The sequence below is a fragment of the Macaca thibetana genome, chromosome 4 (genome assembly GCF_024542745.1).
Source record: "Macaca thibetana thibetana isolate TM-01 chromosome 4, ASM2454274v1, whole genome shotgun sequence".
NCBI lineage: Eukaryota > Metazoa > Chordata > Mammalia > Primates > Cercopithecidae > Macaca > Macaca thibetana.
Window position 1 is genome coordinate 100,379,410 of NC_065581.1, and position 15,109 is coordinate 100,394,518.

The window sequence follows — 15,109 nt, forward strand, 5'->3', positions numbered from 1 at the left end:
TAAGCAGCATGTATTTTAATTGTCCATTCTAAATCTAACTTTTGTTTTTAGGCTGATAAAGAATATGATATGTCTGTGTAATATCATGTTTCTGTGTTGATTTTTTGTACATTAGTGGCAGTAAAATGGTAAAGTGATAAATAGAATAAAATTATGCAATGAAGTACATAATCTGATAAAGTATATTAAAATAGGTCAAAATGCTAGACAATTTACAGTTTCAAAACTTTAATTACATTATTTCTTGTTGCTTCCACCATTTGGAGAGCAAAGCCCAGAAGAAATATTCTCAGAATTCCAGCACATTCTCAGTAGTCCGTCTCCAAGGTCTACCTTTATTATGTCAGGCAATTCACCTTCCTCTAAATTCTTCCTCTAATTCACCTTCCTCTAAATTCAGTTCCCCACCTGAATATTTTATTGTCAGGTTATCCTGGGCCCATTTGCCTGACTACTCCACCTTTCTATAATATTGTTGGCTCAGCGGTAAGATTATACGAATATCCAAACTATTCAGAGAATACAAATGTAATACCTCCTCCATCCCTAAATAAATAGTTCACTGCTCTGCTTATTGTGCACATTTGACTTAACTGTCTTCTATCAGAGGTTTATGATCTGCTGGATACAGCCAAGTCAATTTAAAAAAAAAAAGCAAGTAAATCTCCATTTGGGGACTCCCATTGGAGAATCGAGCAGCTTGTTTTAGCTTGGCTAGGAGATGATTACAAAACTTAGAAATAGAACAATGAGTTGGGAGATCCCCAGAGGGATGAAGTCATGGCCCTCAGGCAATCTGTTCATGTTTGTGGTAAATTCACCCTGATCTTCTTTATGTTTCATTGTCTTGAATATAACACATCCATTTTATCAATGAGTTCTGCTGAGCAGCTCCTTCTGTATTTGCATGTTTCTATTACATTTCCCAAACACACCAGGTATTACCTGTTTCAGGATTATTTTGTATACTTCTATGTTGGGGGCATTTCTACAAATGTCCAGTGAAAAGCTATCAATTATCTTCCAAAAGACTATAATGAATGACCATATCAGGCAGCTTTTGAATCTAAATTCCCAGTAGTCTCTGCTGAGTTGCATTATTCAGTTTCTATCACATGCTCCTAATGTGCTTTCTTGTTGCAGTCACTTTTAAAATCATCTGAGCAGTCAGGTCATAAGATCTCAGTGGGAAAGCCTGAGCTGTAAACCTTTGTGAAGCATTTAATGCCTGTTTCTGTTCAAAGCCACACTCAAATTCACATTTCTTTCTGGTGAGTTTGTGAATAGAGACCAGCAGTATTTCTAAATGGGCAATGTGATTTTGTCCAAACCCAAACGGTTCCACCAGTCCCTGGGTTTCCTCTTTAGTGGCACTGTAAGAAATAATTTATTCCTCACAGTTCAAGGGATGTTTCCAGTTACTTCTACCCATGTTGTTACAAAACACATCATGAACGGGGTTGTACTTTAAATTTAGCTGAATGTGGATCCACTCTTTAGTGGTCATATGAGTGACTACTAAATTCCTAAATATCTCAGTTCATCCTCTAGGGAATTATCAGATAAGCATTGTAGTACATTACCTTGCTTTTAAAATTTAGCAAGTCCAAGTCCAAGCCTCACTGAACTAGATTAAGATGGTATTCAGGCAAAGTCACTATGCCTACAGGAAGTCCTTAAATATTAAATATCATTTCTGGAAAATGCAAATTTTGCCTTACTGTATTCTAAGATAAAAATTGAGAATAAAGCATTAATCAGCGTACTGTGTTCTACTAATCATCATTGGCCTTCCTCAGTTCCTGTGTAGTCTTTATTGTATCAGACATGGCTGAGGGACTCTGGAGAACCATTTTGTTTAATCTCTGAAAGTTTGTGATGAGTCTCTATAAATAGTTATTCATATTGTTAATCTCTATGAATGATCTGGCTAGAACACTAGTCTAATAGAAATATTAAATAGGGAGTTAATGGAAAGTATTGCTGTTGTGTTGATCACTTCCAAAAATAGCAATGATCTCTTGTTGCATCCTATATAACTTAATATTTATGATGGGTAAATATGGGATATTTTGAAGTCTCCCTTCAGCATGTCCGTTTAAAATTGGACAAAAAGCAGACATTTGACATTGCATAAGAAGATGGAAAAGGCAGAGCCTTCCATTTTCACCTATTTTTTTTTTTTCAATTATGCATCCAGGTAATGGGAATACAAACAAGAAAACTGTTTACAGTCAATTTTTGAATCATACATTTCCTATGACTTTATCCATCACCATGAAATCTTCAAGTATCAACTTTGGGACATGAAGAGTGCCCAAAAATTAATCACAAAAAGTTTTTTACACTCACCTGAGGCTATTTGGGAATGTCTCCCAGCCCAAGTGTTGGGAAAGTACATCCTGTTCTACCTTTTTCAGTTTTAATCTTTTTAAGACCCCCTGGTTTTAGCTTAGGGGATAAATTCAACTCTCTGTTAAAGAACTTTCCACTGTAAATATTAATCCTCATAATTAAATTAAAATACATTCACACTGAAGTATAAAGAGCTATTTCAATAGGAGATTTAAGAGGTATCTTTGGGTCTTTCTTTGTTATCCATGACCTTGAGAGTTCTGAACGATTAAGAGGAGGCTTTTGTAAAGTGCACTTCCATTTGGATTTGTCTGATGTTTACTCATAATTAGACAGGGGTTGTGGGTTTTGGCGAAGAATATCATAAAGGTGAGTGCTCATCTCATTTCATCTGATCAAGAGGCACATAATATTTACATGCCTTGTCACTGTTGATGTTAATCTTCATCACTTGGTTAAAGTTCTGTTTGACAAGTTTATCCACGGTGAAGTTACTAGTTTTTTCCTTTTTCCATGATCGATTCAAAAGGGTGAAAAACTGTGACCCAAAGGCCAAATATGGCTTACCATTCATTTTTGTAAATGAACTTTTTACTGAAACATTGCCATATCTATTAGTTTATGCTTTATCTAAGCTTTGAAACATTTTTACAATAACAGAGTTGGGTATTTGTCACAGAGATCTCTGGCATGCAAAGTTAAAAATATTTAATATCTCCTTTTAAATATAAGGATTTTCAGAGCCTGCCTCTTCTTTGAAAGCAAGTCACAAAATCAAGCACGCCTTCAAGAGGAGGAGAAGCATCCTGGAAGAAGAGGTATCTATAATGTTATTTAGAAGTTGTACGAAATTACATTAGTCTCTCTCATTTATTTTTCCATTTATTTCTATCAGTATAGGCTCATGGATATCTATTCTATTCTCTGTGTTAAAATCCAGTAGTAATATTATTCATTATGTGGTTCAAATTGTGTCAGTTTTCATCATCAGAAAGGCTTTCAAGTTTTCAGGTTTACTCCAGCGTGTTTTTGATATCCTTTTTTTGGGGAGGGGACTATAAGATGTTCCAGAATTGTCTTATATAATCTCTTCCCCAGTACTAAAATCAACGATCTTGCCAAAGACCTCTGGTTTCTTTCAATAGAAAATGGTACTTGGAAACCAAGATCTGGCCATATATACCAATATATTTATACTTATTCTGTGGTAACTGATCTGGATATACATGTTAAAATAAACTTTTAATTTTATTTTATATACTATATATTATGTTTATAAGATAAAATAAATAATCTTTAAATTTATTTTTCATATTGATATTTTTGACTCTATGAACAACAGAGTTAATATGAGACAACATTTTTTGCTTATTTGTAACTTCTTTCTCTAACAGCAAAAACTCGCATCTAGTATCTAATTTTTTTTCAAATATTTGTTTAACCTAGTTTACATGTGAAGTGGTTTTGGTATTAATAATTGGTACATCTAAGAAAAACAAATTTATCAACTAGAACACAGGGTTTACTTTTCTTTTGTTTTGGCAGAGTTGTTTTATTTTCTGTTTTTCCTATCTAAATACACTTGCCATTTCTAGAAGCCTATTTAAAGAGGACTCATTTTTTTCTTTGATTTTTTTTTTCCTTTTTTTAAGAGACTAGGTCGTGCTCTGTTACCTAGGCTGTGTGCAATGGCACAATCACAGCTCACTGCAACTTCGGACTCCCATGGTCAAGTGATTCTCCAGCCTCAGTCTCCTGAGTAGCTGGGACTATAGGTGAATGCCATCATACCTGGCTCATTTTTAAGTTTTTTGCTGAGATGAGGTCTCCTATGTTGTCCAGGCTGGTCTCAGAACTCCTGGCTTCAAGTAATTCTCCCGCCACACCCTCTCAAAGTGCTGAGATTTCAGGCATGAACCACCATACCTACCCAACTAATATTTTCTTCATAGACAATCTCCATAGGAATTCAGAGTAAGAATAAATGAGTCCACTAAATAACCAACAAAAACTAGCAAAACAGTTGCAGTCTCAGAAGAAAATGAAAATGCTAAGGCAAAAGTCTAAATACAATTCCCAGAATTAGTTATCAGGATTCATAAAATATACATATATATGTACATATATTTTATGTAAGTATATAGTTGCTTATGCCATGCACAGTAGGCTGACGGACTGCACATTCCCCTTGTACTTGATGAAACTGAAAGTAAAATAAGAAACTACATTCAGTGTCAAAAGGTGAGGATGGCTTGCAAGTGGCTATGACTAAAAGTATAAGACTTGCCATATAGCTGGCAATTGGATTACATTGAACATCTACCAGTAGCCCTAAGAGGTTATAAGAAGGTGTTAACTTGGACTCTTAATCTACTGTAGAATTTTCTTACCTTACAAAATAAGTTACCTCCAATAATATGTTTAAAGGTTTGAAACCGATAATTTTCTATCAGTTAATCCCATCTGCTTATATTTCTTCCAAAGTTCAGATTTCACTGATGCCAATAGGCATTTGCCAAATTGGAAAGTAAAGAGAAAGATAGATGTTGTCTCATAAAATAATAATAATGGATTACTCAAACACAGGTTACTTGAAACTGCTGGTAAAGTATGGATTGGGTGGTTAAATGAATGTGTCCAAAAAAAAAAAAAACTAGATATGAGGACTTCTTTTAGCTCTCACATATAAAGATCTTGGATACAGTGATTCTTATACTTACATAAAGAAAAAGCGAAGTGAATTGAAATCAACAACTTTCTTTAAACTTATTAGATAACTGAGGTCACAGGACAAAAATGTCACCCTAAAATGTGAAAACACCGTCAATTCCAGAAGTCATACCCAAGTTATGGTTACTTCAAGCAGAACCTGGTGGAGCCATCAATTGGTAGTAAAATTTAAATGGTAATTTTGATGATGTGCCATACTAGTCTGCATGTTGGGACAGGTTTGAAATGGAGGAGCTACTAAGAACTTCAGTCTTAAGGAGGCCCATACACTTTAGGAGATTTTACTTCTAGAAACTCCATCTAGTTCTCATAATGAAGAATTTAAAGAGATCTCTTCGTGGTGCTGGTAGAGAAAAGGGAAGAGTAAACATTTTGAAATAAAATCAGATCCTTCTTCATAACGCAGGCCTATTCTCCAAGGTAAAAGAGTTTAGCAGGGTTTTTTGTTTGTTTGTTTTGTTTTATTTTGTTTTGTTTTGTTTCTGAGATGGAGTCTTACTCTGTTGTCCAGGCTGGAATACACTTTTGTGATCTTGGCTCACTGCAACCTCCACCTCCCGGGTTCAAGCGATTCTCCTGCCTCAGCCTCCCTAGTATCTGGGATTACAGGCAGCCAACAACACATCTGTCTAATTTTTTGTGTTTTTAGTAGATATGGGGTTTCACCATGTTGGGCAGGCTGGTCTCCAACACCTGATTTCAAGTGATCTGCCCGCCTCAGTCTCCCAAAGTGCTAGGATTATAGGCATGACCACGCCCAGCCAGCAGCCCTTTATCTCACCTTGTGAAGAGACATTTATCTCATTATAGCCCCCATAGCCTTCTTTTCTCATCTAAAAGTTAGGAAAAGAAAGCTAGCAAACACTTGTGAAGGTCTATGGACACAGCCTAGGAACACTGATAGAGATTTAATAATAAGATTATAGAATGCTTCCACTCCCCAACAATTTACTTCCTAACCAATAGGGCTCCAGTTAAATAATATTGGATTATACCAGAAAGAACATCAAGGCACAGACTCCATGTAAGGAGAAATTCTAAGACAAAGTTAAAGACAAAAACGGAGACAAAATAAGGGCTAAGAGGGAATTTGAATCCTCTGGCACCTGCAGCTACAGCAAGGATTCAACTCTGTCTAAGATTCATTTAGATTAGCATACAATCTGAAGCTAAAATCCTGTTTACCTGAATTTATATTGCGTAATACATCGTATCTGACTTTCACCAAACAAGTCATAATGCTAAAAGAAAAATCATAGTCTTAAGAGAAGAAGGAAACATTATGATGGCAGTGGAGGCTCACCTGGAGCCACTGCTGCCAACATGCCAGCTGCAGCAGGGAAAGCACAGCTAGGCTGCATGCTCCATGGAGCTGATGGGAGCTGGGAGAACCCTCCTGCATGCAACTGCAGCTGCCCAAGTTGCAGCTGTGAAGTCAGGCATCCCTGTGCTCTTGGGGTCTGGGAACAAGCAGGACTTCCACTCTCCTGGGTGCAGCTGCAGCTGCCCAAGTCATGGTTGTGGAATGGCCATATCTGCACTCTTGGGGACACAGAAGACCCCCACTACCCCCACAGACTTGGAGGTGTCTGCTTGTGCTGCCTGGCTGCAACCTACTCCCAGCACCTACCCTGATCTTGTACCAAGGTTGGGGCTGAGCAGCCAGGGTGCTGTTGCAGCCCAAACAGGTGTGCGTACACTCAGGGCAATGTTTACACACCAGCCCTTTTGCACTTCAGCCCCCTCCAGACTTTGGGCATAGACAAGCATGGAAGGGAGGCAGAGGTTGTGCTGAGAGCAGCTTTGTACTGGTCTGCAGGCGCCCCTTGGCATAAACATCCTGGGCACCATGAACAGCAGCAGGAGGCAGACAGGCTTCTGAAAAGAAGAGGGTGTGTCCTTGTTGAGACCCCACCTTCAAGCTGGGAAGGGCCTGAAGCCTGGGGGCCAGACTGCCAGTTCCCCGGACTTGTGGTGCTTTTTCCAGTCTGCCTATGGCCACCTGTGGACCAATCAGCATGCACTTCCTCCCGTCTGAAGCCCGTAAGTGCCCCAGACTCAGGAAACAAGAGGGACAAAGGAGGTACCAACTTATGTTAAACAATCAGCTCTTGTAAGAACTAATGGAATGAGAACTCTCATTCACTGCCTCCTACCCAGGTAGAACATTAATCTCTTCATGAGAGGTCTGCTTCTTTGACCAAAACACCACCTTCCGACATTGGTTCTCCAAATCTTATGTCCTTCTGACATACAAAATACAATACAATGTCATATCATTCTATATCAATAGTCCCCAAAAGTCTTAACTTGTTCCAGCATCAACTCTAAAGTCCAAAGTTTCATGTGAGATTCAAGGCAAGTTCCTTTCAGCTATGAGCCTTTAGAATCAATAAAAATTTATTTACTCTTAAGATACAATGATTTTGCAAGCATTGGGTAAACATTTCCTTTTCAAAATGAAGAAATTGTCCAAAACAAAAGGGTCTCAGTCCCCACACAAATACCACATCCAATCAGAATATAAATTAGTTTCTAAAATTAATTATTTTCTGAGGTACCATATACATTTAAAATACCAAAATTATCAAAAGAATTCATACAAATTATAGTACAAAGGTATTATGCTGGAAAATGATATATCATTATTATGTACATGTATATTAGAATAATAGCTTGTTCAGTAATGTTACTAAAGTAAGAAAAATAGATGTTCCGTATTGGTAGGTACCAAGAGATGTACACTTAGATAGGTATATACACAAGACATGTATATTAAGAATCTATGGACAATTGGGCTATTATTCCTGATCAAGAGAGATGGATTTTTTACAAAGACATTTTGAAATAAGAATCTAATGAGCAGATCAGTTTCTTTTTTTCATGCTGTCTCTTTAAGAAAATAAAAAAATAGTGAAAGAAAGGGTTAATAATTGAATGAGGAAAATGTATTTTCAAATATAAAGAATGCAACTATTGCAGTTTACTACCAAGTCTTGAGTCAGATAGGGTATTCATGATGTTTATATGAGTGAGAAACAAAAGTAATGATGATATTTACAGTTGAGGATTATTTTTATTGCCATAAATTAACCAGTCCTATTGAATTATTACAAGATAAAGTTTTGTATTTTGCAAACAAATTCAAGTTTTAGGTGATTGCTGCAAAAATAAAAGGAATTATTGTGTGCTTTCAAAAAAAAAAAGGAGTAAAATTGGTACAAACACATTGGAAAGCAACTTAGCAACATCTAACAAAATTGGAGACATGCTGACCCTTTCTTCTTGGTACTCTACTTCTAGGTATACAAAATAAAAGAAACTCTCACACATACCTCACATCTCTAGAAAGATCTTCTATATGTTCTGTTTGTGTCCGTGAAAATTAAAAGCAAAATAAATAAAAATATCCATTTAAAGAAAAAAAAAAAAAAAACAGCAAGGCAGACATTAAATCTGAAAGCTGCAAAATCTTCCTTTATTCCATGTCCCACATCCTGGGAATCCTGGTGTGAGGAGTCAGCTCCCAATGTCTTGGTCAGCCTCACCTAATAACTTTGCTGGACACAGCCCAAGTGGCTACTCTCACAGATTGTTGTCAACTGCCTGTGGTCTTTGAGAGTGAGAGCGCAGGCTTCCAATGGCTCTATAATTCTCTAATTGTTGGGACTGGAGGGTCGTGGCTCTACTCCCAAACATCCACTAGGCAAGTCTGTAGTGGAAACTCTGAGCTGACTCCACCTCTGTCGCTAGCTTCTTCTGGGCACCCAGGCTTTTCAATACATCCTCCAAAATCTAGGTGGAAACCACCAAGCCTCCACCACTCTTGGATCCTGGGAACCTGCAGACTTAACACCACATGAAACTGTCAGAGCTTACAGCTTTGTGTTTTGAAGTGGTGGACTAAGGAGTTTGTGGAGCCGTTTGAGCCATGGGTGAAGCTGTAATGGCCAGGATGCAGGGAGCAGCATCCCAAGGTGATGTAGGGCAGCAGCATGCCAGGCCTGGCCCCCAAAACCATGCTTTCCTCCTAGTCCTTTGAGCCTGGGATGATAGAGGCAACCTCAAAGATTTCTGAAATGACTTCAGGGCCTTTTTCCCATTTTCTTTGCTACTAAAACCTGACTCCCTTTTAGTTACACTAATCTCTTTAGTAAATGGTTGCTCCACAGCATGCTTGGATTCCTGTCCCGAAAATACTATTTTCTTTCCTACCACATGAACAGACTGCACATTTTAAAAATTGTTATTCTCTGCCTTCCTTTCAATTATAAATTCCACCTTTAGATCATTCCTTTGTTGCTGTACCTGATTGTAAGTGGTTAAAAGTAGCCATACCACTTTTTGAACACTTCGCTGCTTGGAAATTTCTTCTGCTATACCTTAGGTCATCCCTCTAAAGTCCAGGTTTCTACGAAACCTTAGGGCATGAACAGAATACAGCTAACTTCTTTGCTCCAACATAACGTGAGTGACCTCGGCTCCAATTCCTAATCAGTTCCTCATTTCCATCTGAAATCTCATCAGCATGGCCTTTACTGCTTACATTTCTATCAGCATTTTGGTCACAACCACTTAGATCTAAACTTTCCCTCATGTTTTTGTCTGCTTCTGAGCCCTTCAAACTCTTCCAGTCTCTGCCCATTACCCAGTTCCAAAGCCACTTCTGCATTTTCAAGTGTCTTTACATCAGTGTCTCACTGATTGGTACCAATTTTCTGTCTTAGACTTTTTTATGTTGTTTTAAAGGAATACATGAAGTGTGTAATTTATAAAATGGAAAGGTTTACTTGGCTCATAATTCTGATGTCTAGAAAAGTTCAAGATTGGGCATCTGCATCTGGTGAGGGTCTCAGGCTGCTTCCACTCCTTTGGAAGGCAAAGAGGAGCCAGCATGGGCAAAGAGCATATGGTGAGAGAGGAAGGAAGAGAGAAAAGAGAGCTTCCAGGCTCTTTTTAACAACCAGATCTTATAAGAACTAACAGAGCAAGAACTCAGTCACATCCCCTGCCCTGTGAGGCATTATAATCTGTTCATGAGGAGTCTGCTCCCATGACTCAAACATCTCCCATTAAGAAGTTACCTCCAACATTGAGATCTAATTTCAACATGAGGCTTCAGGGAATGAACATCTAAACTATAGCCACCCCTGAATATCAGCCAAATCACAAGTATTTGTAGAATAGGTTATCTTCATAATGCAAGGGTAGGCAATATTGGATAGTTTACTGGATCCATTGGATGTCCTGCAGTTGAAATATATTTTCAAGCATTAGGAAATTATTAAATTGATCTTATGTCTGAATAAGTTATTACACTTAGTATTTTAAAGACTTCTAAAATTGAGACCTTTCCAAGTAATTATCAGTGGCAATGCCCTTTGTGATTAGACAAAAAAGTAGTGAAAACAATCTTCTTTCATTAGCTATTTGAAGTTCGAAAGGGTTTTAAGATATAATTGAATTTTTAAACCATAATTTCTTTAGTAGCTAGAGGGTTAAAAGCTTCATTAGGCAAGAATGTATACTTTAATGTTCATAAAACATTACACTTTTACTGTTTTTATAACTGTATTGTGAAGGAATTAATGAGTCTTAGTAATTAATTGTGTAGTTCTGTTCAATTTAGTTTCTTTAAAAAAGTTGTTTATATTATTCTTAATAAAATCTAATCCATTTGATACTGTGATAAGATCTTAACATAATATATACAAAATACACCCCTTCCTCAGGTTCCAAAACCAATTTACATGTAGATGACACAATTTTATATCTCCTGTAGCATAATTTAGTTTGCATTTTCAGAAAGCACAAAGTGAGCAGTTTTTCCCCTTGGTAAACTACAAAAATGTGTCTTGGTACTTCTCTCATAGTACAAAACTCAATCTGAAAAATAATAATTGAAAAGTTCCTTAGGGATTATAATTGATTTCACATATAAAGTTGAAGGTAACATATTTATTATTTTCAAATTTATTTTTGAATAAGGATGTTCATTACGCTGGTTTTCTTCACTATATTGTGTGCACATGCATGTGTGTGAATGTGTGTGTGTGTATATGTATACATAACCTATTTTTGTTACAAATTTTTGTAATGATTTAGAAAACTATTAAAATATGCTTGTACAACACACATGAGAATTATTTCTTATGGCCTATAAAGGCTTAATTTGTAATATCATTTCACTCAATAGTAATCAAAATTATTCACGAGAAACAGAGAACCCAAGTAAAGCATTCTCTAAGATAATGTCATACATAATATTTTCTAAGCCTGAAAATAATGTATTCAAAAATCTTAATTTAAATAAAAAAAGGTAAACTCCATTATGATTTAACTCTATAGTGACAGAAAAACTGATGCATAGTATCTGCAAAGGAACTGTTTCAATGCATATTAAGAACAATTTGATAATTGCCCTACAAATATAAACCCGGGTGCCAAAGTACAATGCGGAAAAATATATCATAATTTTAAAATAATATTTTAAATTTACATGCCAGTATTAAAATTATGTAAGAGAATGAGCAACAGATAGATATGTTGAGATTAGTACGTATATTCAATACATTTTGTTTATATGTATTCTAAGTATATAAAATGTTTATCATAAAACATTTATTAACAGAATAATTGTATAATATTAATAATGCGGTCCTAACTGTCATCTATCATGGCTTTCCTCAATATTCTCATCTCATCAATTTTAGTAACTTCTTATGATTTTGTGGGGCACATAATGATGAAATACTTACTATTCATTTATGCAAGCATATTATAGTATTAAATTGACTAAATATGCAAATTGTTCTGTAATGGCCTTTGAGCCAAGAATAAATAAGTACCACAACAAATTGCAAAGAAGGCTTAGATTTCTTTCTTGAGGACAGGAGAAATTGAATAGTGTCAGAACCTCTACACATGAATGTAAATTCTATTCTTATTCCCCATCACTACATATTGCATTAATATGGAATAATATTAATAATTTTCTTAAGAAATTACAATTTCAATCCAAATCTAATCCAATTGGAACTGGATTTCAGGAGTGATTTAAAGAAATTAAAACATAGTCAGAATTCTTCCAAAAAATAGCCTTCGAGAATGTCAAGATTTGACTCTCCCTATGTTTTTCAAATAGAGCAAAACCCAGTGGATTAAAGAATATATTACAAGATACATATTAAATAAGATAAATAAGTTAAAACATACTATTATATACTAAATATATATGTACAGTAAATAAGATAAATAAGTTAAAACAAACTATTACATGCTTAATAAAGTTACAAAATTTTAAAAAGTTGAGAATCTAAATGAACCTTAAAAAACTTACTGTCAGGTATTATAAACGGACTTTTTTTTTTTTTCTATTAGGACTCTAAGTTATTAGAAAACCTGACACAATTTTGGATATTTATAATGACCTGCTCTTAGTTTGAATGAGTCTAAGCCCTATCTACAACCTACATGATAACCATAAATACAACTCTTAATAGGGTCTGCCATAAGTAAAAGGCCCACAGGAGTTGGTATGGTACAGTGGTTTTTGATACTTGTTCAATTTATTTATATTGCTCTTTACTGATATCTACTAAGTACACCTTCACTCAATTTTGAATCAATAATATGTCTTGAATTTCCCATTTAAAATTTCTATGCATATTTTTTAAATGAGAAAAATGTAATCACATCATCAATAATATATTTACTGTTTAACTATTATACTTATTACATAAGTATCTGTGTAACCCATGTTTATACGCATAAAGTGTTCAAAACATTATGTTACATTGGTGTTTAGAATAAATTATTTGAACTGAATAAACTTGTTGATTCCAAGTAGATTACTATTCATGTGTGATTCCCGAAACTACACAAACTCTTGATATTATTACACTGCAAAAATCATACAAATAAAATGACTAAAATAAATTTCTACCAGAATAGCATAATTATGTTTAGTGGAGAGAATAGTAATATGCTTCAGCTTTTATTATGAGGATGTAATTGATGCTTATATTATTAATAGTGCTCATCTTTAAAAATTGCAATTACATTAAAAGAGAGCAAAATGTAAATACTTTATTTAAAATTAATGCAAATGACATAAGGCAAAAATTTCAAATATTCTAATATTGTAAATAGTATTTTAAAATAATTGAGGCCGGGCGCGGTGGCTCACGCCTGTAATCCCAGCACTTTGGGAGGCCGAGGCGGGCGGATCACAAGGTCAGGAGATCGAGACCACGGTGAAACCCCGTCTCTACTAAAAATACAAAAAAAAAAAAAATTAGCCGGGCGCGGTTGTGGGCGCCTGTAGTCCCAGCTACTCGGGAGGCTGAGGCAGGAGAATGGCGTGAACCCGGGAGGCGGAGCTTGCAGTGAGCCGAGATCGCGCCACTGCACTCCAGCCTGGGCTGGGCGACAGAGCGAGACTCCGTCTCAAAAAAAAAAAAAAAAAATTGATATTATTCAATAAAGTTAAAGAGTAAGTTATAATGAAACTATTTGAATTGCAAATCTATATTAGTTTAATTAATAATAAAAATGAATTTTTATACAAATGTTTGAAAAAGTAATAAAGTACTAAACAATTCTATGAAAATCTGTATATGTCTTTTCAATAAATAGTATTTGGAGAACTGGATATTCACATGCAAAATACTAAAATTAGACCCATGTCTTACACCACATACAGAATTCACTCGAAATAAATCAAAGGCTTAAATGTAACATCTGAAATAATAGCGCTCCTAGAAGAAAACAGAGGGAAAAAACTCCTTGACATTGGTCTTGGCAATGTTTTTTAATATAACATCAAATTCAAAGGCAAAAAGGCAAAACTAAAAAAGTAGGACTACAAAATATAAAGCTTCTGGAAGCAAAAGAAACAACCAACAAAATGAAGACAACCTAGGGAATGGGAGAAAATCTTTACAAATTGTATGTTTGATGAAGAGTTAATATTCAAAATGTATTAAGAACTCACATAAATTAGTAGCGAACAACCAAATAATTTCTTTTTAAAATGAGCAAAAGACCTCAACATATATTTTTCCAAAAAGGACATAAAACACTCAAATGTTATATGAAAAAGTGCTTAACAACTCTAATCATAAGGGAAATGCAAATTAAAACCACAATGAGATATCACCTCACACCTGTTAGGATAGCTATTATCAAAAAGAAAAGAGAAAACCAGTGTTGGCAATGGTGTAGAGGAAAGAAACTCTTGTACACTGCTGGTGGAAATGTAAGTTGGTCCAGCCATTATGGAAAACATTATTAAAGTTCTTCAAAAATCTAAAAATAAAACCATCATATGATCCAGCAATCTCACTTAGTCAGTATCAGACAAATATCTGCACTAACATATTCATTGCAGCATTAATCACAGAGGCCAAGGTATGAAAACAACCTAAGTGTCCATCAATAGATGAATAAATTTTAAAATAATAGAGAGGTAGATATATAGCTAGAGAGATGATAGACACAACTGAATATTGTCCAGTAACACACACAAAAATCCTGTCCTTGTGACTACATGGATGCACCTGGAGGACCTTTGAAGCTCTGTGCAGTAAACCAGACCCAGGAAGACAGATGTTGCATGATCTCACTTACATGTGGAATCTGAAAACATTTAACTCACAGAAGCAGAGACTAAAAGAGTGGCTCCCAGTGGCTGGGAGTTGGGGAAAATGGGGAGATATTGATCAGTTATCAGATGAATAAGTTCTGGGGATCAAATGTACAGCATGGTGACTATAGTTAATAATGCCTCATTGTCTACTTGAAATTCGATAAAATAGCAAAGTTTAAGTGTCCTCATCACACACATACCCGCACAACAGATGCATGGCACACGCACAATAATAATGTGGATTATATTGTATTTTTTAAATAAAAATTATGACATTCAATGTTATTCTAGTTGCTAATAAAATGAATAAATACCATACTTTACACTTGTTAATAAATGCACCTGTATTCAAATTTGAAGTATAGTGTCAATTAT

At 35.4% G+C, this 15,109-nt stretch overlaps 1 long non-coding RNA gene across 1 annotated transcript in view; it reads left to right on the forward strand.

Annotated features, from left to right (window-relative positions):
• Window positions 1-414: 414 nt before the first annotated feature.
• The window catches only part of LOC126952274 (uncharacterized), an 88,613-nt gene continuing 73,918 nt past the window's right edge, over window positions 415-15,109 (forward strand). Inside the window, exons 1-2 of the long non-coding RNA XR_007724836.1 lie at window positions 415-486; window positions 3,088-3,173. This is a non-coding gene — a long non-coding RNA (uncharacterized LOC126952274). The remainder of the gene's footprint in view (window positions 487-3,087; window positions 3,174-15,109) is intronic.